At 39.7% G+C, this 24,096-nt stretch overlaps 1 protein-coding gene across 1 annotated transcript in view; it reads left to right on the top strand.

Annotated features, from left to right (window-relative positions):
• The window catches only part of GLIPR2 (GLI pathogenesis related 2), a 73,417-nt gene that overhangs the window by 2,173 nt on the left and 47,148 nt on the right, over positions 1 to 24,096 (top strand). The window lies entirely within an intron of this gene.

Here is a 24,096-nt window from a genome sequence, read left to right as displayed (position 1 = left end):
CTCCCTCAAGTGCAGGTGACGTCATCATGTCCCCGATGGCCTGGTCTCTTCGGCCACGAGGGACAAAGACTCTCGGTATGAGCACGTTTTGTGGTCGTAACAACAGCCCCTTGCACAGCAGTCCGGATCTGCGGGGCGTTTGTACGGGCTGTTCACCAGAGCCCGGGGGGGCAGGTGTGGAGGAGCGGAGAGGGAGAGGAGCAGGACGGGTGTGGGCACCTGCCTCCTCCCCGCTGAGTAACGGAAATGTGAGATTAGATAGTGCGGAGTATCTGTTACAAAGACGTGTCCTCTTAATGACCCACAATCCGGGCTCTCGTCCTCCCACCCCAGCGAACGCTGAGACTCACCGTACACACGTGTAGTGTCCGCATGGTCATGTCCCGGCCCACCCCCAGAAGGGTCCCCTGGAATCTTCACTGGTCGTTACGCTCATCTGTCACATTTATACTCTTCAATTTATTTATCTATTCCTTAACTTAGGAGCCCTCGCTCAGGTCTCAAACAGTTGTATTTGTACAACCATAGATTTTTAAAATTTAATGTTTTATTTTTTTCCCAATTGCATGTAAAAACCATTTTTAACATTCTTTTTTCATTCACTCCGTCTCCCTCCGTCCCCACATGTTGAGAAGGCAAACAATTTGACATAGATTATACATGTGTAGTCATGCAAAACATATTTCCATGTAAGTCATGCTGTGAAAGAAAACAGACAAAAAAACACAGATAAAAAAGAAAGAAATCAAAGAAAAAATGTCTCCAGTCTGCATTCAGGCTCCACCAGTTCTTTCTTTGGAGGTGAACAGCACCTTTCTCATAAATTTTTCAGAATTTTCTTGGATCCTTGTATGGCTGTGAGGAGCTACATTATTCACAGTGTTCTCTTCCTTTTGCTCATTTCACTTTGCATCAGTTCATGTAAGGCTTTGCAGGTTTTTCTGAGAATATCCTGTTCATCATTTCTTATAGCCCAGTAGTATTCCATTACAATCATAGGCAACGACTTCTTCAGTCATTCCCTACTTGATAGACATCCTTTCAATTTCCAGTTTTTTGCCACCACTAGAAAAGGGGCTGTTGTAAATATTTTTGTATGTATAGGTCCTTTTCCGTTTTGCTTTTTATCTCTTTGGGATAAAAATCTAGTAGTGGTTGCTTGGTCAAATAGTATGCATGGTTTAATAGCCCTTCCAACAGAGTTCCAAATTGCTCTCCAGAATGGTTGAATCAGTATACAACTTCACCAGCAATGCTTTAGTGTTTTGATTTTCCCACATCCTCTCCAACATTTGTTATTTTCATTTCTGCCCTGTTAGCCAATCTGATGGGTTATGTGGTAGTAGCTCAGAGTTGTTTTAATATGCATTTCTCTAATCAATAGTGATTTAGAGCATTTTTTCATGTGGCTATAAATAGCTTTGATTGCTTTTTCTGAAAACTTTGTATCCTTTGACATTTTCAGTTAAGGAATGGTTTTTATTTCTGTAGATTTGACTCAGTTATATATTTGAGGAAAGAGGTCTTTATCAGAGAAACTTGCTGTAAAAATTTGTGTCACGTGAGTGATTACCAAATGTATTTCCCTCAATTCTATTTTCCCCGTTTATCCTACTCTCTGTCTCTCTCCTTTCATCCTGTCCATTCTCAAGTGTTTACTTCTGACTTCTACCTTCCCCAGTCTGACTTACCTGCTGTCAGTCCTAGTCCCACCTTCCTACCTTTTCTTCTCCCCTTCCCTTTCTACTTTCCTGTATGGTAAGATAGATTTCTACACCCAAACTTAGTGCGTGTTGTTGTTATTCCCTCTTTGAGCCATTTCTGATGAGAGCAAGGTTCACATGCTCCCTGCCACCATCTTCCCCTCCACTTTAAAATTTTTCAGTCCACAAACATGACAGAACAAGAAAATGATAAATGCTGGAGAGGATGTGGGAAAGTTGGAACACTAATTCATTGTTGGTGGAGCTGCGAGCGCATCCAACCATTCTGGAGAGCAATTTGGAACTATGCCCAAAGGGCTACAAAAATGTGCATACCCTTTGACCCAGCAATATCGCTACTAGGACTATATCCCCAAGAGATCATAAAAATGGGAAAGGGTCCCACATGTACAAAAATATTTATAGCAGCACTCTATGTAGTTGCCAAAAACTGGAAGTCAAGGGGATGTCCATCAATTGGGGAATGGCTGAATAAATTATGGTATATGAATGTAATGGAATACTATTGTGCCATAAGAAATGATGAACAAGAAGACTTCAGAGAAGCCTGGAAGGACTTATATGACCTGATGCTGAGTGAAAGGAGCAGAACCAGGAGAACTTTATGCACAGCAACAACCACAGTGTGTGAGAGTTTTTTCTGGTAGACTTAGATTTGTGTAATAACACAAGAACTTTTTACCAAAAAAAAAAAAAAATCCCAATGGAGGATCTCAAGGCAAAATGCCTGCCACACTCAGAGAGAGAAATATGGAAGTCACTCACATATTGTAGCAGATCATGTTTGTGTATGTGTATGTGTTTGTGTATCATGTTCTGATTTGTTATACGATTTTTTTCATTTATCTTAGTCTGACTACATAGCATGACTATAGTGAAAATATACTCAATAGGAAAGTATATGTAGAATCTATACAGAATTGTATGCAGTCATGGGGAGGGAGGGGGGTAGTGGGGAGTAGGTGGGGAGGGATAAAATCGCAATTGTATGGCAGTGATTGTTAAACATTACAAAATAAAAAAAATAAAAAAAAAAAATTTTTCAGTCCATTTTACTTCTCCCTTACACCTTCTCCCAACGCATTCTTCTTTCTCTCCACTTTATTTTACTTTTTAGGTAATCATTCCATCATATTCATCTCATACTTCTGCTTTCTATCTATATATACTCCTTCAAACAGCCTTAATATGAGAAAGTTTTTAGGAGTAACAAATATCATTTTCCCATGTAGGAATGTAAACAGTTTAACTTTATTGAATCCCATACTATTTCTCTTTCCTGTTTACCTTTTTATGCTTTATTGAGTCTTGTATTTGAAAGTCAGATTTTTTATTCAGCTCTGTTCTTTTCATTAGGAGTGCTTAAAAGTCCTCTATTTCATTGAATGTCCATTTTTCCCCTGAAGGATTACACTCAGTTTTACTGAGTAAGATGATTCTTGGTTGTACTCCTAACTCCTTTGTCCTCCTATCATATTCCAAGCCTTGCAGTCCTTTAATGTAAAAACTGCTAAATCTCCCATATGTATAAAAATATTTATAGCAGCTCTTTTTGTGGTGGCCAAGAACTTGAAATGGAGGGAATGCCCATCAATTGAGGAATGACTGAACAAGTTATGGTATGTGAATGTGATACACTATTGTGCTACAAGAAGTGATGAACAGTCACACTTTGTAAAAACCTGGAAAGACTTATATGAACTGATGCTGACTGAAATGAGCAGAACTAGGAGAACATTATACTCAGTAACAGCCATAGTGTACAAGGACTGTTTCTGATAGACTTAGCCTTTCAAAGCAATCCACGTACCTGAAACATTCCCAAAGAACTCTTGAAGCAAAATGCCATTCATATCCAGAGAAAGAACTATGGAATAGGAACACAGAATGAAGCAGACTATTTTCTCCTGTGTTATATTTTGTTTTGGCTTGCTTTTTCTCATGGTTTCTCCCATTCTTTTTCATTCTTATGCAACATGACTAATGCGAAAATGTGTTTAATAAAAATGTATGTGTAGATCCCATGTAAGATCTTGGGGAGGGTGTGGGAGGGAGAGGTAGAAAATTTAAAACTAATGGAAGTGATTACTGAAAACTGAAAACAAATAAATTAATTAAATTTTTTTTAAAAAAACTTCTAAATCTTGTGTTATCCTGACTGTGACTCTGAATTTGAATTGCTTCTTTCTGGCTGCTTGTAGTATTGTCTCCTTGATCTGGGACCTCTGAAATTTGGCTGTAATATTCCTGGGAGTTTTCATTTGGGGTTCTTTTTTTTTGGAAGATCTTTCTGAAGGAGGTGATCTGTGTGTTTTTTCAATTTCTATTTAACCTCTGGTTCTAGAATATCAGGGCAGTTTTCCTTGATAACTTCTTAAAAGATGATGTTGTTAACAGGTTTTTCTTTTTTCTCTGCCATTTTAGCTCTGCCTTCTAGATTTTGTTTTACTTATGACTAATCCCTTTTTAAAATTAACTTCCATCTAAATTCCCATCCCTCCTTCTCCCCTTTCTCTATTTTCCTGTTAAGTGAAATGTATTTTTTCCCCAACTCTGTGTGTGTAGATGTGTTCTTCCTTCTTTTCATTAGTTTAGATGAGAATGCGTTTCAAATATCAGCCTCTCCCTCTCCTCCCTCCCTCACCCTTCTTCTTCTTGTTTATACAGATATCAACTTGTACACTCATTAGATTTTTTTGAAATAGGATGTCTAGATTATTTTTTGGTCATGGTGTTTAGGTAGTTCAGTGATTCTTAAATTTCTTCTTGATCTAGGTATGTTGTTTTTGCTAGGAAAAACTTTACATTTTCTTCTGTTTTTTTCAGCCTTTTGACTTTATTTTAATATTTTTTGTTGCCTCTTAAAGTCATTAGCTTCTATTTGGTTCATTTTAATTTTCAGGGAGTTTGTTGCTTGGGCCAGTTTTGTGCCTCTTGTGCAAAGTTGTTAATTCCCTCTTCAGTTATTCCTTGTATAGCTCACATTTATTTTCCGTTTTTTTTCTCAAATGTTCTCATTCTAGTTATAAAAACACTTTTAAACTCTTTTTTTAAAACACTTGTCTCATTTCTTCATAGAATCTAGTTGAGGTTGTGCCCAAACTGTGTTTTTCTTTGAGGCATTGCTTGTAGATGTTTTGGAATCGTTCTCTTCTTTGTTTGTGTCTTAAGTGTCCTAGCACCCAAATAGTCCATTATGGTGTGGTTCATTTTTTTTCTTTGTCCTTTCTCCCAACCTCCTTCCTGACTCTGGACTTGATCTTAGGGTGAGGTTCTGCCACACTTGTAGAGAGAAGATTTGGGCTGATCCTGTGGCTACTTTCTTGAGGTACTGAATCTTGTGTTATTCCTCGATCTCAGCAGGCTGGGGTCTTCTTGCAAGCTTTCACGTGCTTCCAAAGGGATCTGACCCAAGGCAGAGTCTGAGTGCTGCTTCCTGTTGTGAGCTCCGTAAGTTCCTGACCTAGGTTTAGTTCTGATAAAGAGCAGACTACTGCTGGACTCTGCCACTTTAAGTCAGCTGGAAAACTATGTTGGTTCAAAGTGGCAGAATTGTAGCTTCCCCTTTGGTGTAGTTTCCTTCCTTGGTTATTCCTCTGCAGATGGTGCTAGGTGCAGGGAATTAGACCCTTCTTTTCACCTCAGGTCTGAACCACACTGCTGCTGCTGATTTCTGAACTTCCTACTTTTCTTGATACACCTCGAAGTATTCCTCTAAGTTGTATGCAGGTCCTCCTCACTCCACCCTGAATTTTGGATCAAGAACTGGGTAGCGGGTGACAAATCTGCTAGTTTGCACTTATCCCTGTAGCAATTCCTTAGTATAGGTCTGGGAGCTCTTTTTGTGCTGGTGCACAGCCTCTCCCTGAGCATTGGAAGGTACTCCTGCCCCTACCCTGTCCCCAATGTCTACACACCTCCCTATGCCAACTGGGACCTGACAAAAGACTCACTGTAACTTTTTCTGGATTTCTCCATCATGATTTGGCTGGGTGCATTTTATAGATGTTTGAGAAACAGGAACTCAGCTGCATTTCCCCCTTATGCTTTGTCATCTTGGCTTGGGTCATCATTTTGGGAGCATAAGAAGGAAATTGGGTTGAGAAGTTGACTAAAGCAGCCTTGTGCTACAGCATCATCTCTGTTCTTCTTTGTGCCACCCTTTTACTCTTCCCCAGTAGAATATCAGAAGCCCAAATCTAGCTTAAGAAACTTACCAGCAGTGTGACCTTGAGCAAGTCACTTAACCCTGTTTGTGTCAATTTTCTCATCTGTAAAATAAACTGGAGAAAGAAATGGTAAACCACTTCAGCATCTGCCAAGAAAACCCCAAATGGGGTCATGAAGAGTTGAACACACCTGAAGCAACTGAAGGAAAACAATAATGGATTCTGAATAAACAGCTTTTTATCTTTATTCATAACTTTTTTCCCCTCCTACCTCACTGATCATTCTTTCCAGTATCCTTTGCTGGGGAATCACCCTTTCCCTCTGTGTTAGTGATCAATTCCTTTTCCTAAATGAGTCAGAGTTAATTTGAGAGTTTGTGGAAAAGAAATGAAAAGAGGAATTAACTAGTCAAGACTCTCCACATCATGTTACTTCCTTCATTTAGCAGCAGTTGCCCTCCAGATGAGTGATTTTGTAATAAACCAAGTGCCTCACCCAGCCCCAAACTCAAACTTCTGATAAGAGGTTTATTGAAGGATAATATTTGTAGGCAATGAAGGACTCAGTAGTGGTGGAGGTAAGATGGATTGCTTCCCCTGTGTCATGAGTTGGCTCTCCATCATGGGAATCACAGGCTGGTGTCAGATCATTGAGAAAGGGATGGAGTGAAGGAAGGTACCAGTGCTCCTGTTAAGCCTTTTAGTGTTAGCTGGCTGACTTGAATGTGAGTCAGCACTACCATGTCAGTACTAATGTGGATACAAATGGCATCCTAAGGGTTAAAGAGAATATTAAGGGTCACTTTTCCAGTACTTTGTGAAGCCCCTACTGAGCGGGTGTGGGACTCATTCTGTAGCTCTTAAGGATGTCATAAAGTCTGTAAATACCATAAAACTTCCCTTTAACTTGTAACTTTTATCCTGTCTCCCTGTCCTCATTCTGTGTCATAAATTTCTCCTTATCTTGTAAGCAATCATCTCCCTCATCCGGTGTCATAGAATTCCTTCTTATCTTGTAACAACCATCTCCCTTATGTTGTATCACAAATTCTTCCTTACCCTTAATCTTCAGCCACCACAAAACCTTAAAACCACATTATCCTGAACATCTTCAGGCTGTGTAGCTTTCTATTTCCGTAAGCCTGGTCCTTCCAAATACCAGAGTTTTCATTAGCTTCTCACTTATAAGGCCCTTGTAGCTTTCACATAATAAAGCCCCCATTGGATAAAAGAGAATGTCTAAGTGAATTCTTTCACCCCTGAACTGCTCTCCCTAATTTGACCTCAACAGTACCACTAGAGAGAATAGGAGTGGAAGGAAGAGAGATAACTATCTATGTCCATGGTTGCCCAGGGTCACACAGAATAATACATCCTCTCATTTACCTAGCCTTATAAACTTGTAATCATATTGACTCCTGCCTTTCTTGCATTCCCCCATATTTTAATCAGTAACCCCAAGATTTGTCTCAAACTTCCTTTTTTATGTACAAAAAAGAGTCCATCCCTGATATATGTTAGAAGAACTGTTTCAGTTTTCTGTTCCCAGGAATTCTAGGGTAGGAACTGACTAACTGAGATAGTAAGCACAGGATCCTAAAGTTCTTTCTTATCTCTAATTAGGATGGAGAAACATTATCTCTAGGAACTGGAGTGCTACTACAGAACTACTTCTTGTAGGCTGAGATGAGCATTATTACAGTTTTGGAAACAAAAAGATATCTTCCCAATAGCTTAAGGGTAAAACACAAAAGGATTCAATTAAGATAAATTATCTTGGTAAATGAAACAAATAATCACAACATCCTAAGGCATTTTTAACTAGATTGACTGGTGCCAAAGGAAAGGGCCTTGAGGCATATTCTTTTGCTGAAAGGACAATAGAACTTTTGCTTTAAGAAATTAGCTTTTTTAAAATACTTTTTTCCAATTATATGTCAAATTTTTAACATTCTTTTTTTTAATTTTGAGTTCCAAAATCTCTCCTTCCCTCACCTCCCCTCTCGTTGAGAAGGCAAGCAATTTGATATAGATTATACATGTGCAGTCATGTAAGACATTTTCATATCAGTCATGTTGTGAAAGAAAACAAACAAAAAAACCAAAAATAAAGTTTTAAAAAACATATGCTTTGATCTGCATTCAGACTCCCTCACTTCTTTCCCTGAAGGTGGATAGCATTTTCCATGCTCTTGAATCATTGTATTGCTAAGAATAGCTAAGTCATTCACAATTGATCAACTACAATGTTACCGTTACTATGAACAATAGTCTTCCTGGTTCTGCTCCCTTCATTTTGTATCAGTTCATGTAAGATTTTTAAAAGCATCCTGTTCATCATATCCCATAGCACAATAGTATTCCATCACAATCATATACCACAACTTGTTCATCCATTCCCCAGTTGATGGACAGCTTCACAATTTCCAATTTTTTGCCACCACAAAAAGAACTGTTGGAAATATTTTTATACATATAGGTCTTTTTCCTTTTTTAAAAAAAAAAAAATCTCTTTGGTAAACAGACCCAGTAGTGGTCAAAGGGTATGCACAGTTTTATAGCCATGTGGACATAGTTCCAAATTGTTCTCCAGAATGGCTGAATAAGTTAACAACTTTACTAGTCATGCTTTGGTGTCCCAGTTTTACCACATCCCCTCCAACACGTCAGTTTCTTTTTCTGTCATGTTAGCCAGGCTGATATGCATGAGATGATATGTTAGAGTTGTTTTAACTTGTAGTTCTTTAGTCAGTAGTGAACTCAGTCATCTAGGGTTTTGTGACTTCCAACTCATAAAAGTCTCTTTATCAGCATGTGAACAGGAGTGTCTTCACTGATTTCCTTCAAATCCCAGTTAAAATCTCATCTTCTACAGATGTCTTTCCCATTCCTTCTTAATTTTGATGCCTTCCCTCCATTGAATTTCCTATTCATCCTGTACATAGCTTTGTTTGTACATAGTTATTTGCATGTTACCTCAGTTTTGAGCTCCTAGAGGAGAGAGTATCCTCAGTACTTCACACAGTGCCTGACACATAGTAGACAATTAATAAATGTTTATTGATTGATTGTTTAGATGGTGGTAGTGATCCAGGATTGGAATTTGGCAAGGTGTGAGCATCAGTAGGACTAGGGAACTATGGATTCATGAGCAGAAGATAACAGAGTTGAACTGGTTAATTATAAGGGTGAGATTAAGAATAGTGGGAAGTGAAGTTAGAAGACGGTGACAGTCTGAGAGAGTCCTGGGGGTGGTGGGATGGAGAGAAGGTGTAACCAGTGCTAGAGAGTAACTAGGAATGCATTGCCATCTAGGGACAGCCATGTGTCTATTAAATCAAATAAATGGAAGGAACCAGACAGGAAAAGGTTTACAGTGAAGACAAATGTTTATGTGTGGAATGGAATTTATAGAGGGCATGATGAATGAGGCATCACAAGGCTAGAGTTGGACATGGAAAGATTGAGATGACTAGTTAAAACTAGAGAAATAGAAAATAGATGGGCAGAGTGGGTTATGTTTATAACAGATTTAAAGGAGCATATTTACATTTTTGTGATTTGTTTAAAGCACAGTGAATTTTATTTAATCTCTAGAGTTTCTTGTTTTTGTTTTCACATTATAATGCTTTCCAAGTCCAGAATATAAAAATAATTTCTTTTAGGTGGTTTCATTTGTTCTAAACTTAGTTAACCATCAAAAAAATACAAACAAACATTAAGGAAAGCAAAACTTTTTTAAATAATAAGTGATCATAGATGAAATGCAAACTTTTTTTAAAAAGCCTAGTCATTCAGTCTGACTAGAGTTTGGGGCAAAAACATAGAAGACTTTGAATGTTATGCCAAGGAAGCTTGAACTTGGTTCAAGGGAGTAGCAGCTATTTCCTACAAGAACAATATGTGATGACATGAAAGCAAAACATATTCCAACCTCTTTCAGAGGTAGTATGCCATGTCTTTATTCATGAACTTCCTTGAGGTAGGGGAAGAGTTTATAGGTGGAAACTATAAATCAGAGGCTAGTAGGAATAAATATCAGTTAACATCTTTCCAGATTAAATATTTTCAGGGAACGAGTATGACTTTCACATCTTAAGGCCTCGGTTTCCTTACCTGCAAAATGAAAAGGTTGAATCTAAAGCCCTTTCAGCTCTTATAATTTTTGATTCTCTGGGCCTTTGGATTCTGTAAATCGCTAAGAGCAAAAGTGAGATAGGACCATCACCTGGGCTGGAGTGAGGAAAAGGAGGGAAACAACTCTGCCTCACTTAGATCCAATTTACATACGAATCAAAAGACTTCACTATTATGCCTCAAAGTCCTGTGGTGATTGGCAAGTGATGAAGCAGCAGGTGTAGATACACTGAGAGCTGGACTCACAATCCTGAACACAGGTGGCCCAGGCCATAGGGTCATTTCTTACTAGAAGCAGCAGTGGGACTCGGTAGCCCTCTGGGTGTCTGAGCAGCCTTTTAAGGATCACACTACTCACTTCCTGGTGTGAGGAAGGAGCTAGAAAGGTGCCCTAAACATTGTCTGCATTATCTGATTGTCTGATTATCGCAGCAGGCAAGGAATCCCACTATGTGGTTGAAAACCAGAAAAATGTACAAAATGTACAAAAACATCTGCAAAGATGATTTCACTCACTATCAGCACATGGAACATGTGCACACTTATAGACAAAACAGAAATCCAGTAGACCTGAAAGACGATCTGGTCTTGTTGCAAGAGAACTCAACAGGTATCGCATCCAAATAGAATCCCTGAGTGAAACAAGGTTGACAAATGAAGGCCAGCTTACTAAAGTTGGAGCTGGATACACATTTTTTTGGAGTGGGCACAGTGAAGGGGAGCGCCATGAAGAAGCTGGTATAGGTTTTGCAATCAAAACTAATCTAGTCAGCAAGTTGGTATGCCTGCCAAAAGGAGTGAATGACAGGCTCATGACAATGTGATTGCCACTTACAGGAAAACACCATGCTACCATCATCAGTGCCTGTGCTCCTACCATGATGAATCCTGATGAGATCAAAGAAAAATTTTATAAAGACACTTATAATCAATGTTCCAAAAGAGGACAAGCTTATAATTCTAAGTAACTTTAATGCTAGAGTAGGCTCAGACTGCCAGACGTGGCAGGGAGTCCTAGGGAGGAATGGAGTTGGGAACAGCAACAGCAATGGTCATTTGTTGCTGAAGATTTGTGTATCGTATGACCTTCTTATCACCAATACTGTTTTCTGTTTACCTGAACGCAGTAAAATTTCATGGATGCACCCTTGCAGCAAACTTTGGCATCTAATAGACTATGTTATTGTAAAGAGAAGAGACAGACAAGATATGAGAGTGACAACGGCAATGTGTGGTGCAGAGTGCTGGACTGATCATAGACATTCTTTCCAAGCTAAATATTCGCATTCATCAAAAGTGCTGCCCCCAAGACAAATTGACTTCCAGAAGTATCAGTGTCAACAAATTAAAGCACTTCTCTGAGCCTGAGCAGTTTGTTGCTAACTTGGAGGGAAAGTTGAACGAACACACAGTTGGCAGCAGTGGAGCAGAAAAGGAGTAGGCAATTTTCAGAGATTTGGTGTATAGCACTGCATTTGCTCATCTGGGTCAGAACACTCGCAAACATGATGGGGAAATTCAGAAGCTGCTAAACAAAAAGTGAGAATTCCACAGGATATACCAGCAGGATAGTTCATCCATCTCTAAGAAGATAGCATTTAATTCCATTAAAAGCAAAGTACAAGCAAAGCTTAGAGAGATGCAGGATTCCTGGCTCAGTAAGGGAGATGAAATTCAGTTTTATGCTGATAGTAACAATCTAAAGTGCTTTTGTAATTTCCTGAAAGCTGTTTTTGGACCAAAAACCTATGGTGCATCACAACTACTCAGTGCTGATAGATCCCCCCCATTGATTAATGCTAAGGACATGATCCTAGAGAGATGGGTTGAACACTTCTATAGTGTTCTCAACAGACCATCATCAATCAATGATGAGGCCATTGACCATTTACCTCAGGTTGAAGTCAATCCCTCCTTAGCTGAACTTCCAACAGAAGAAGAGGTTTCGAGGGCCATTAGGCTCCTTTCATGTGGCAAAGCACTTGGTGCTGATTGTATTCCAGCTGAGATTTACAAGGTAGGGGGACCATTGGTTATACAAAAGCTGACTGAAATTTTCCAGGTTATATGACAACAGGGAGTTCTACCCCAGGAGTTCAAGAATGCCTCCATTGTCCATCTCTATAAAGATAAAGGGAATAGATTGTCCTGTGACAATCACAGGGAGTTCTCTCTCTTAGTCATTGCTGGCAAAATTCTTGCTAGAGTCCTCCTTGGTAGGCTGACAGCCTTCACCTGGAAGATGGAGATGTACCTGAGAGCCAGTGTGGCTTCAGAAAGGGCCGAGGAACAGTCGATATGGTATTTGCTGCCTGAAAACTCCAGGAGAAATATCAGGAGCAGAAAGAGGTCTGTACACAACATTTATAGATCTGACCAAGGCCTTTGACAGTGTTAGTCATGAGAGCTTATGGAAAATTATGTCAATATTTGACTGCCTGGAGAAATTCATCAGTATTGTAAGTCAATTTCATGATGGCATGTTTGCCCGGGTTTTGGATAGTGGACAAAGCTCTCGTGCCTTCCCAGTCACCCTCAGCCTGGTTTAAGCTGTCTGCTGAGAGGTTTTTGCTGGGATGTGGCTGCTGTACATGCTATTTATCCCTTCCAGAACTCAAACCCATCAATAAGTTAGGGCAGTGTTGTATTGATAATGCATTTTTGCTTATTGTTAATATAATTTTGCTTCTTAATGAGAAGATCTTCCCCACCCATTAATAGGCCTGCCTATTAAGGGAAGTTTGATTAGGGAAGATTTGTAGGAAGGCCCACACCTTTTGTTAATTTTTCTAATGAGGTACTGGTTCTCAAAGGTTATGTGATGCCCTCTGGCTCTGAAAAATGTATAAGTACTCTGAGGTGAGATTTTACTTTAGGGTTTAGTTTTTGGAAGGTTTGTGTGCCAGATGAGACTCTGGGAAGCTGCTAAGCAGCCCCTCGACTTTAAAAACCCAGATGTTGGTGCTTCTCTCTCTGGTAACTATGTATGTATGTAAACAGTTGAATCTCTCTGTTGATCTGTCATGTATGTATTGCTTATTCTTAGGCAGTCAGAAGTATTGTCTGTTGATCTTGATTTCTCTGTATTTTCTCTGTAAACTTCGGGTGCTCACATTTTCCTCTGAACTAAGTGAATGATATATGTGTTTGATCAAAGTGATTGTTGACCCCTCGAAAGTTGCCTTTCCTTTTAGAAAGGCAGATCAAAACCTGTGATACCAAGCCCTCCTCTGTATGTCAGGGTCCTTGCTTTTACAAATGTCTACCTCCAAGTATGTAATGGGCAGAAGAAAACAGTTTGCTTCAACAGCCATGAAGAGAGTGGAAGCAGGCACTGTGGAGTACTTGGAGCTTGGTCCCCATCCACTACTTTCCAGGTCATTGCTGGTCGCCTGTGTTTTGTCTTAGCACTAGACTTTGTCAGGTCTGGAAGAGAGAGTAAGGCTAAGGACTTTTTGTAACTCTGCCTCACTTAAATCTAATTCACGCACAAGTTAAGACATCCCTGGTAATGTCATTGGTCCTCTTTGAAAACGGAGGACAACATAGTCACTCTGACTAAAAAACTATCAAGCTTGCCCATATTGGGAAGAGGTTCTAGCCACTATATTCTAGGAGCCTGGAGTTGAAATGGGTCAGCAGACAGACTGAAGAAATGAAGCTCAGAAGCTAATGGCAGGGTGCAGTACCCAGCAGTATCCCACTATGCACCTAGCAACCACCACAATTTCATCTGAAATTGGCAGAGCAGCACACTCCGTGGAGACATAGCACCTATTGAGGAGTAGACTTACCAAACACATTGTGATGACATCACCAGAAAACATCCCTACTCTTGTCAGAAGGAGTATTGTTGTCTAAATAGAGTAGAACTGAGAAGACAACCCGTATGACCCTCAGGCGGGATCCCTGTATGCATCTACTCTTCCCATTAATAGTATATGTAGTTCTGAGAGAATGTTTGGGGGGAGGGATGTTCTGTTGTGTTCTTACTATTTTAATTGATTAAATGTCTTTGCTGTAAGCTAATTGTACATGAATCGATCACTTCCCAGTTTCCTTTGCTGGATCTTCATTTAGGTCTCACTCATTAACAGTGTCTCCCAGGGCTCTGTCCTGAGCTTTCATCTCTTCTCTCTATATACTATTTTGCATCAGCTCCCATGGATTCCATTATTATCTTTCTCTGTGCTGATGATCCTCAGATTTAATTGTCTAGCCCTGACTTCTCTCCAAACCTCCAGTCTCATATCTCCAACTGCCTACTGGGCATCTAGAACTGAATGTCCTATAGACATCTTAAATTCAACATATCCAAAACTGAACTATCTGCCCCCCCAAAAAAAATCTCTCCCCACTTCTGAACTTCCCTATTACTGTTGAGGGTAGCTCCATCCTCCCAATCAAACTAGGCTCCATCCTTGACTCCTCACACTCTGTCACCACCACCCCTATATCCAGTCTTTTGACAAGGCCTGTTAATTTTATCTTTGTAACATCTCTTGTAATAATATTTCTTGCATATTTCTCTCTTCTGACATTACTGAAACCCTAATGCAGACCCTCATCATGTCATTACTAGACTATTGTAACAGCCTTTTACCTCAGAGTCCCAGCTATAAGTCTCTTCCCACTCCATTCCACTCAATCTTCTTAAAGTAAAGGATTGACCATGTCACATTCCCTTCCTCCCCCAGTCAAAAAAGTTCAGTGACTCTCTATTACTTTCAGGATTAAATATAAAATCCTCTGTTCGGCTTTTAAAGCCAAACCCTTGTCCCCTCCTACCTTCCTAGTTTTCTTATACCCTAACTCACTCTCACATAGCCTGTGATCCAGTGACAGACATCCTTACTATCCCTTACAGAAGACACTCCATTCCCTATTCTGAACATTTTTCCTGGCCTAGAATTATTACCCTCCTCATCTCTGCCTCTTTGCTTTGCTTGTTTCCTTCAAGTCCCAATTAAAACCTGACTTTCTAAAAGAAGCCTTTCTCAATGCTCTTTAATTCTAATGCCTTACAACTTACCACATATACATATATATGTACACACACACACACACACACACACATATTCTGTCCAGAATTGTTTGCATATCATCTCCTATCTAGACCCGTGAGTTCCTGATAACAAGTACTATCTTCTCCCATTCTTTGTACTTAACAATGGGAACTTAAAAAACGTTTGTTTTTTTTTTTTTTCAGTTCCAAATTCTCTCCCTCCTCCACTCTTGCCCCATCACATTGAGAAGGCAAAAAATATGCTACCCATTATACATATGTAGTCATGCAAAACATATTTCCACATTAGCCATGTTTGCCAAAAAAGGCAAAAAATATAAAGAGAGTGACGAAAAAGGTGTGCTTCACTCTGTACTCAGAGTTCATTGGTTCTGTCTCTGGAGGTGGATAGCATTTTTCATTATGAGTTTTTTGAATTTTTCATGGATCATTGTATTGATCAGAGTAGCTAAGTCTTTTATAGTTGATCATCATCATCTCAGTGTTGCTGTTACTGTGTAGAATGTTTTCCTGGTTCTGCTTACTTTACTTTGCATCAGTTCATATGACTTCCCAGGTTTTTCTGAAACCTCTTTTCTTTTTCTGCAGAATAGTAGTATTCCATCATAATCACGTACCATAATTTTTTTATCCATTCCCCAAATGATGGCTATACCCACAGTTTCCAGTTCTTTGCCACTACAAAAGAGAAGTTATAAATATCTTGATAGATACTGTTTCTTTTTCTTTAATCTTTTTTGGATTTGGTAGTGGTATTGCTGGATCAGAAGTTATGCAGAATTTTATAGCCCTTTGGGCATATGGTTAGATTAGTTCACAGATTGTTGACTGACTTTTAAGGATGTGTTTTGCTTTATCAAATCAACTTAATTGAGAAAGCATCTAGTGCCTGCTTTCTGTGGGCAAGGCACTGTGCTGGTTGTTGATAGTGTCAACCTCACAGAATTTGTTCTAAGAAAAAAACAAGCAAAATTAGTTTGGGTCCATGTTTTTAATTTCTCTCAAGCTGATGACACACATACACATTGCAGGAGAGTTATAGTCCAGAACTGGGCCCCACTAAGGGAGCTAGTCTAGAACTGGCTCCATTTGGGGATTGGGGTATGTATGCTTATGTATCCTTAGAAGATTAGGTGTCCCCTGGGGTTGCAAATCAACTCTGATTAGTTAACACACTAGGAGAAAGGCTATATTAAAATGAGGGTCTTAGAGGGACTTGGGTGACTTACTCTTGGTCAAAGAGGCATTAGTTTCCGTATCACCATCTAGACAACAGGGAGGAGTCAACATTTCCCCAGACTTATCTGGGCAACACAATGAGCAGGAAACTGAATTTTGGAAGAAAGGGAGATGGGAGGGAGCTCTGAGTTTCCAAGATAATGATTACCAAGAAAAATCATTTTTCACAATAGAAAAATAAAAGCTGAAAAATTGCCCTGCTAAGAAAAGGCATTAAATCCAACTTTTGTGAAGAATATGCAACTACCTATATATAAAAAATCCAATCAGAATTAAGAATTCAAGCAGGAATGAAAAATTAAAAGTTGACAGATTAAAATAAGAAGGTACATAGGAAAAACTACTGGATTAGTGCAGAAGGTTGCACATTTATTATTACCATGAGTAGTGTACAGTGATATCCACTAGAGGGTACTGTGCAGAGCCAGTCAGCCAGTTATTACATTAAATCTTTCCAGTCAGGTTTGTTAATAAAGAGGATATTTCTCTTTGCCTCTTCTAGATCTAGATGGCTGACTTTCAGTAATTTATCAAATATACTCCCAAATTAAATTGAAACAAATAGAACTATTTTATTAAGTATTACAGTAGATGTAATAAAGTGTAGCTTTAAAAAGTTGTGGGGTATCAAGTATTGCAAAGTTTATACAACTAGCAGTAATATGCTTTATTAATAAACTTCATTTCAGTGTTTCAATATAACACACACACTATATATATATATGTATATATATATATATATATACATATATATATATATATATATATATATATATATATGTATATATATATATATATAACAAACTGTTACTTTTTCATCCTTTAGTAAGTCCTCCACAGGAGGTCACTCAACATGTGAGGATTCTTCTACCTCTCTTGACCTTGTGTGACTACCTGTTCACTGGTTATTGATCACTCTCACTATATACCTATTGCCTTTTCTAATCATATAGCTTTCTAATCATATTCCTGAAGTTGCTTTTCCTCTGAAAGTCTTCATTGGTACCATGCTGCAGCCTACTCAAGTTTACCATTTCTATTCATCTTTGAGTAATTCAGAGCCATGTAACATCCATGGAAGAATACTGATTGAAAAGGTGGACCATTGTTTCAGGAAGAAGCTTGGGGTCGTTAAAAAGCATGTTGCAGTTCCCCAATGAAATCTAAGCCACTGTCCTCCTCATATTTATATAAGCTTCATATGCTGATGGACCAGCTCCATGGGCTGTTCCCCCAGCTACATGTCAGTCTGAACAGTAAGGTATTCTTCCACTCTGTTTTGCCAGGACAGTGAATGGACCGACTTTTTTGAGTGATTATAGATCTCAGATATTTAAGGCGTTCTTCAGTGTCCCAGAAGGTGATGAAAATGAGCACAATGTCATTTAGGAAAAAAAAGAGCCTCTGGAAAACTTAATCATCTGATGGCCATCCCTCTTCCATTTGGACCTTGTACTGAACATGCTTTCTGACAGTGGCAAGCATTGGCAAACGTGTCAAAATCGTGATCTTGCTTTAGGTTTCATCTGACACTAATAATCAATAAGCTACTGAGATAAGTTATTTCTTGTTACACCTTCCAAAGAATCTTGTTTGATTGAAGACGCTTTAATCCATGTGGTCTTTCAGGAGTTAGTTTGTCTTCTCAAACCAATTAAATCAGTACCTATATGTGCAAGCCTAGGTGCTGTAGACACAAAGACAACAACAAAGAGCAGTCCCTGCTCTCAGAGCTTGTATTCCTGTCCCTTAATGTAACGGATGGCCCACGTCCCTACATGGCTCAGTGATGTGGTGAGGAAAAGAGACATGGGAGGCGGGAAAAGATGGACCAATTCCATTTATTGATCTGAAGGTTAGGGTATATATAGACAGAAACTGCAAGTTTACGTGACATTCTGCTCGTCTCCTGTCCCAGTGATTTGGCCAGTCTTATTGTCTTTAAAGACTGTGAGCCTAGAGGACATCTATTTTACATATCCCTTGTTTTCTGTAATTCTCATGTTTGTCTCACAGAGACAGCAACATCTGGGGGTCATGGAGAGCCATTCCGGATGATAATGAGCACAGTCTCAAAGAACAGTTTCCCCGAAGGTCTTTCCTGATCTTGTCAACAGCACTCCACCATGGCCCTCAATAATTCCCCCTTTCTTTTGTTGTAACCAGAGACAAGGTACTTGGGTTTGAAAAGCTTACCCATGAGAGAGAAGGCACTTATGAATAGGTGGCCATACAGAGAAACAAAGGGATAGAGGTAATATACATATGAGCCAATGGAACGGGGATGCAAAGGGATTTGTATTATCAACATAATCCCAAATCACTTGCAGCTTCCTTGGGGTCAAGATTTCCCTTGGAGGCCTGGTCTATAAATTATATATGGAGGTATTATAATGGACAGGAGTAACAGAAATAGAAATGAACCTATAATCACATCTTATGAATAATCTTGTTTCAAAAACATCAACTTTGTTTCCCACCACCATAATAGTTTCCCTTAAAGTATCCATTAAATTGTATGTACAGATAAACCAATTGACATAGAGGAAGCCAATGCTGCCACAAAGCTTATAATGCCTAAAATAATGCAACTTAGGGGGGGCAGAGCCAAGATGGCGGAGTAGAAAGACGCAAATACACATAGCTCCGAACCCACAACCCATACAACATCGGTATAAAGTAACTCACGGCGAATTCTGGAGCAGTGAGGCCACAGAACAGTGGAGCGAAGGAGATTTCTGTTCCAGAGGGACCTGCAAACCTCTCGCAAAAGGTCCTTCGCGCTGCAGACGCGGAGCCCAGCCCAGCCCAGACCTGCCGCGGCACCGAGAGGAACAGATCCGAGCAGGCTTCAGGGACGGGATCTCCAGCGGCCGCACAAGGCCCTCTCTCGGTGAGAGAGTCTCTGGCGGGTCGAGAGGGGAGTGGGGTGCCCCCACGGCTCGGGCCCCCTCGGGAGGCAGAAGCTGAGGGGCGGCGGCAGACCGGGGCTCCCCAAGTGGGCGGGAGCCTGGATCCATTGTGGAAGGTCTGTGCATAAACCCCCTGAGGGAACTGAGCCTGAGAGGAGGCCCTGCCCCAACCTGAGCACCTGAACTTAATCTCACACTGAATAGCAGCCCTGCTCCCACCAAAAGCCCTGAGGCTGGAAGCAGCATTTGAATCTCAGTCCCCAAACGCTGGCTGGGAGGATCAGGAGGCGAGGTGGGTGTGAGGAGAATATTCAGAGGTCAAGTCACTGGCTGGGAAAATGCCCAGAAAAGGGAAAAGAAATACGACTATAGAAGGTTACTTTCTAGGTGAACAGGCATTTCCTCCCTGCCTTTCTGATGAGGAAGAACAATGCTTACCATCAGGCAAAGACACAGAAGGCAAGGCTTCTGTGTCCCAGCCCACCCAGTGGGCTCAGGCCATGGAAGAGCTCAAAAAGAATTTTGAAAATCAAGTTAGAGAGGTGGAGGAAAAGCTGGGAAGAGAAATGAGAGACATGAAGTCAAAGCATGAACAGCAGGTCAGCACCCTGCTAAAGGAGACCCAAAAAAATGTTGAAGAAAATAAAACCTTGAAAAATAGGCTAACTCAATTGGCAAAAGAGGTTCAAGAAGCCAATGAGGAGAAGAATGCTTTCAAAAGCAAAATTAGCCAGATGGAAATGGAGATTCAAAAGCTCACTGAAGAAAATAGTTCTTTCAAAATTAGAATGGCACAGATGGAGGCTAATGACTTTATGAGAAAGCAAGATATCACAATACAAAACCAAAAGAATGGAAAAATGGAAGATAATGTGAAATATCTCATTGGAAAAACAATTGACCTGGAAAATAGATCCAGGAGAGACAATTTAGAAATTATGGGACTGCCTGAAAGCCATGATCGAGAAAAGAGCCTAGACATCATCTTTCATGAAATTATCAAGGAAAACTGCCCTGAGATTCTAGAACCAGAGGGCAAAATAAGTATTCAAGGAATCCACAGAACACCACATGAAAGAGATCCAAAAAGAGAAACTCCTAGGAACATTGTGGCCAAATTCCAGAAAATATTGCAAGCAGCTAGAAAGAAACAATTCAAGTATTGTGGAAATACAATCAGGATAACACAAGATCTAGCAGCCTCTACATTAAGGGATCGAAGGGCGTGGAATAGGATATTCCAGAAGTCAAAGGAACTAGGACTAAAACCAAGAATCACCTACCCAGCAAAACTGAGTATAATACTTCAGGGGAAAAATTGGTCTTTCAATGAAATAGAGGATTCTTAAGCATTCTTGATGAAAAGACCAGAGCTGAAAGGAAAATTTGACTTTCAAACACAAGAATGAAGAGAACCAGGAAAAGGTGAACAGCAAAGAGAAGTCCTAAGGGACTTACTAAAGTTGAACTGTTTACATTCCTACATGGAAAGACAATATTTGTAACTCTTGAAACTTTTCAGTATCTGGGTACTGGGTGGGATTACACACACACACATGCACACACGCACACACACATAGAGACAGAGTGCACAGAGTGAATTGAAGAGGATGGGATCATATCTTAAAAAAAATGAAATCAAGCAGTGAGAGACAAAGATATTGGGAGGAGAAAGGGAGAAATTGAATGGGGCAAATTATCATAAAAGAGGCAAGCAAAAGACTCATTAGTGGAGGGATAAAGAAGGGAGGTGAGAGAAAAACATGAAGTCTGCTCTCATCACATTCCTCTAAAGGAAAGAATAAAATGCACACTCATTTTGGTATTAAAACCTATCTTACAATACGGGAAAGTGGGGGATAAGGGGATAAGCAGGGTGGGGGGGATGATAGAAGGGAGGGCATGGGGAGGAGGGTGCAATTTGAGGTCGACACTCATGGGGAGGGATAGGATCAAAAGAGAATAGAAGTAATGGGCACAGGATAGGATGGAGGGAAATATAGTTAGTCTTATACAACACAACTATTATGGAAGTCATTTGCAAAACTACACAGATTTGGCCTATATTGAATTGCTTGCCTTCCAAAGGGAAGGGGTAGAGAGGGAGGGAGGTAAAGAAGTTGGAACTCAAAGTGTTAGGATCAACTGTCGAGTAATGTTCTTGCCACTAGGAAACAAGAAATATAGGTAAAGGGGTATAGAAAGCTATCTGGCCCTACAGGACAAAAGAGAAGACGGAGATAAGGGCAGAGAAGGATGATAGAAGAGAGAGCAGATTGGTCATAGGGGCAATTAGAATGCTTGGTGTTTGGGGTGGGGAGGGGATAAAGGGGAGAAAATTTGTAACCCAAAATTTTGTGAAAATGAATGTTAAAAGTTAAATAAATAAGTTTAATATAAAAAAAAATAATGCAACTTATATATCTTTTCCGTCTTACTTTCAACATTAACTGATAAAAAGTTTGATCAGATACAGACAGATACCAGCCTTCACTTTTGATAGGCATTAAAGCAAACCTAGGACATGTAATTACAGATTTAATGCTAGTGTTAGCTATATGAAAACCAATGTATTCAGTGACAGTACAATTAAAGCATGTTATTTCCCAATCACAAAAGCAAAAATTCTATCTATATCAGTTTTGTTTCCCAAAAACCTTAGACTCATATGCTACCATAATTACCTCCTCTATCTTCCCTCCCCAGTTCACCACCCATAACCCAAGGTGGATTATGTACAAAAAGTCCATCTGTCTTTCTCTCAATCAGTTCCTTCTGCTTCAGTGGTCAGCTGGAGGGTGCCCAGAAGCAGAATGAGTGTCTTCATTGTCCTGTCAGTCCAATGACAGGTTCATTGTGGTCTTGGCCTTTTTTCTTTCCTCTTTTCCTCGATCCTTATCTTCTCCAGCATATGGCAGAGGTCAGATGTTTCTTTCCAGTATCCAGATCGTTTCTTCACCATTTCCTGTGGAAATACAAGCATACCCTCGCCCCCATGTTAACACAGGGCCTGTCTTGGTGTTGTTCCCTTTCACCTTCACTTTTTTCCAATCAGTGAGGTGTGTTTTGCCTTTTTGAAACTGTTTTTGAGAAGGCATAAGGCCCTCTCTATCTGGCGTCAGGAAATTAATGGTATATAAGACCATATCAGCTCTTCTCCTTATTCTTTTGCCTTCTTCTCCCCCTTTCTTTTGTTTTTGGAGGAGTTTTTATGTCATGATTGTGACGTTCTACAATGGCTTGACCAGTAGGATTATATGGGATGCCAGTTCTATGCTGTATTCTGTATGACAGACAGAACTTAGTAAAGGCTTGACTAGTATAAGCCAGACCATTATAATTTGTGGAATACCTAGAGTTGCAAAACACCTAAACAGATGATCATTAACAAACTTTGTTGATTCCCCAGTCATTGGGTGGCAATAGTATGACCTGAATATGTGTCTAGTCACATGAAGGTATTTATTCCTTCCAAATTCTGGGATGTGTGTGATATCCATTTGCCATATTTCAAGAGGATCGCATCCTCAAGAATTGATGGATGTATTTGATGGAGCTGGCCAAAACAGAATGCAACGTGGACCAAGACTTTACTGCAGTGCTTTTTGCTTGCTCTCTAGTAATGTGAAATTGCCTTCGAAGCATTCAAGCTGACTGATGAAATTGGTTGTGGGAATGCTGTGCTTCTAAAACTGTCAGTGTGAGCAAGCTGTCTGCTTGTGTATTTCCCTCTGAAATAGGCCCTGGCAGTTGGGTATGGGATAGGACCCAAGATCTTTTGGGGTAAGGGATGACAGTCTCGGCCTCTGAAATTGCTTCCTGCTGAGATTGGATGTAGAGTTGTCCCTGCCTTGATGGGTCCTATTCAAGGGATACATAGCCTGAGCAGAAGGCCAGTCTAGGCCAAGGGCAACAGATTTGAATATGAAAGGCCAGATTAAGTGGGAAGATTCTGAAAGACCCCGGCTACAAATTTGAGTATGAAAAGCCAGTTTAAGTGGCAAGATTACCATAGACTGGATAGCTCATAAATTACCACTCTTCACTAGCATAACTGTATTGTCTTAAACAAAAGAGATTTCAGACTTGAACCTTACAACTGAATAGATGTTCATCGCAGTTTCACAGGCTAGTTTCTCCTTCTCTGATTACATTTACTCTGGAAGAAAAACTTTAGAAAAATTGTTAATAAGTTCAAACACTAAATTTAATTTTTGCTTAGGCCATGGAATGACTACAAATTCAGATTAAAAGAGCAAGATCTTTTCAGCTTTATAGATCATTACATATTAATTTATCAATTGTCTTGAAAATGAAAATTTAGTAGGCTTTACAAGAGATTGTTTTAAAATATTTCTTCTAAAAGTGTTTTCTTTTGTTTTAAAACACTGTTTCTGGATTGCAGGGGTTACTCAATTTTTACAGTACAAGACTATAACATTTTAGAAGCACAACAGTAACACAAATAGTGAACCTTAGGTGTCATTATTTCCAAACCATCACATATAAATATTATTAATAGAAGACTAGGCTTACTAAATGTGGGGGCTGGTTGACTTGTGATCTCATACTGCTGTGACCCAACCCCTACCCTCGGGAAGGGTAAATTAAATTCCTTACTATTCTTTAGCATTCTCTTCCCTTGATCTAATCTGGGATGATAAGAGTTACAATTCACTGTAGTCCTAGCTGGGTGATGAGTTGGAACTGCAGGGCAAAAAAAATCTTAATGGTTCTAACCTTTACTCAAGTAAATTTTACTTCTGTGTCCACTCCTTAAGAACTTCTTTGAAAGAGAGGGCTTTTGAATCTATCAGCTGAAGTGAGGGAGACTTCTGGACAACTGTCCAGTGATGCCAAGTCCCCTCTGTTCTACTGGAGAGTTCAAA

This window comes from Notamacropus eugenii, chromosome 3, assembly GCF_028372415.1.
Source record: "Notamacropus eugenii isolate mMacEug1 chromosome 3, mMacEug1.pri_v2, whole genome shotgun sequence".
Lineage (NCBI taxonomy): Eukaryota > Metazoa > Chordata > Mammalia > Diprotodontia > Macropodidae > Notamacropus > Notamacropus eugenii.
Note: the sequence above shows the minus strand (reverse complement) of the source record. Positions and strands in the feature narration are given on the sequence as shown.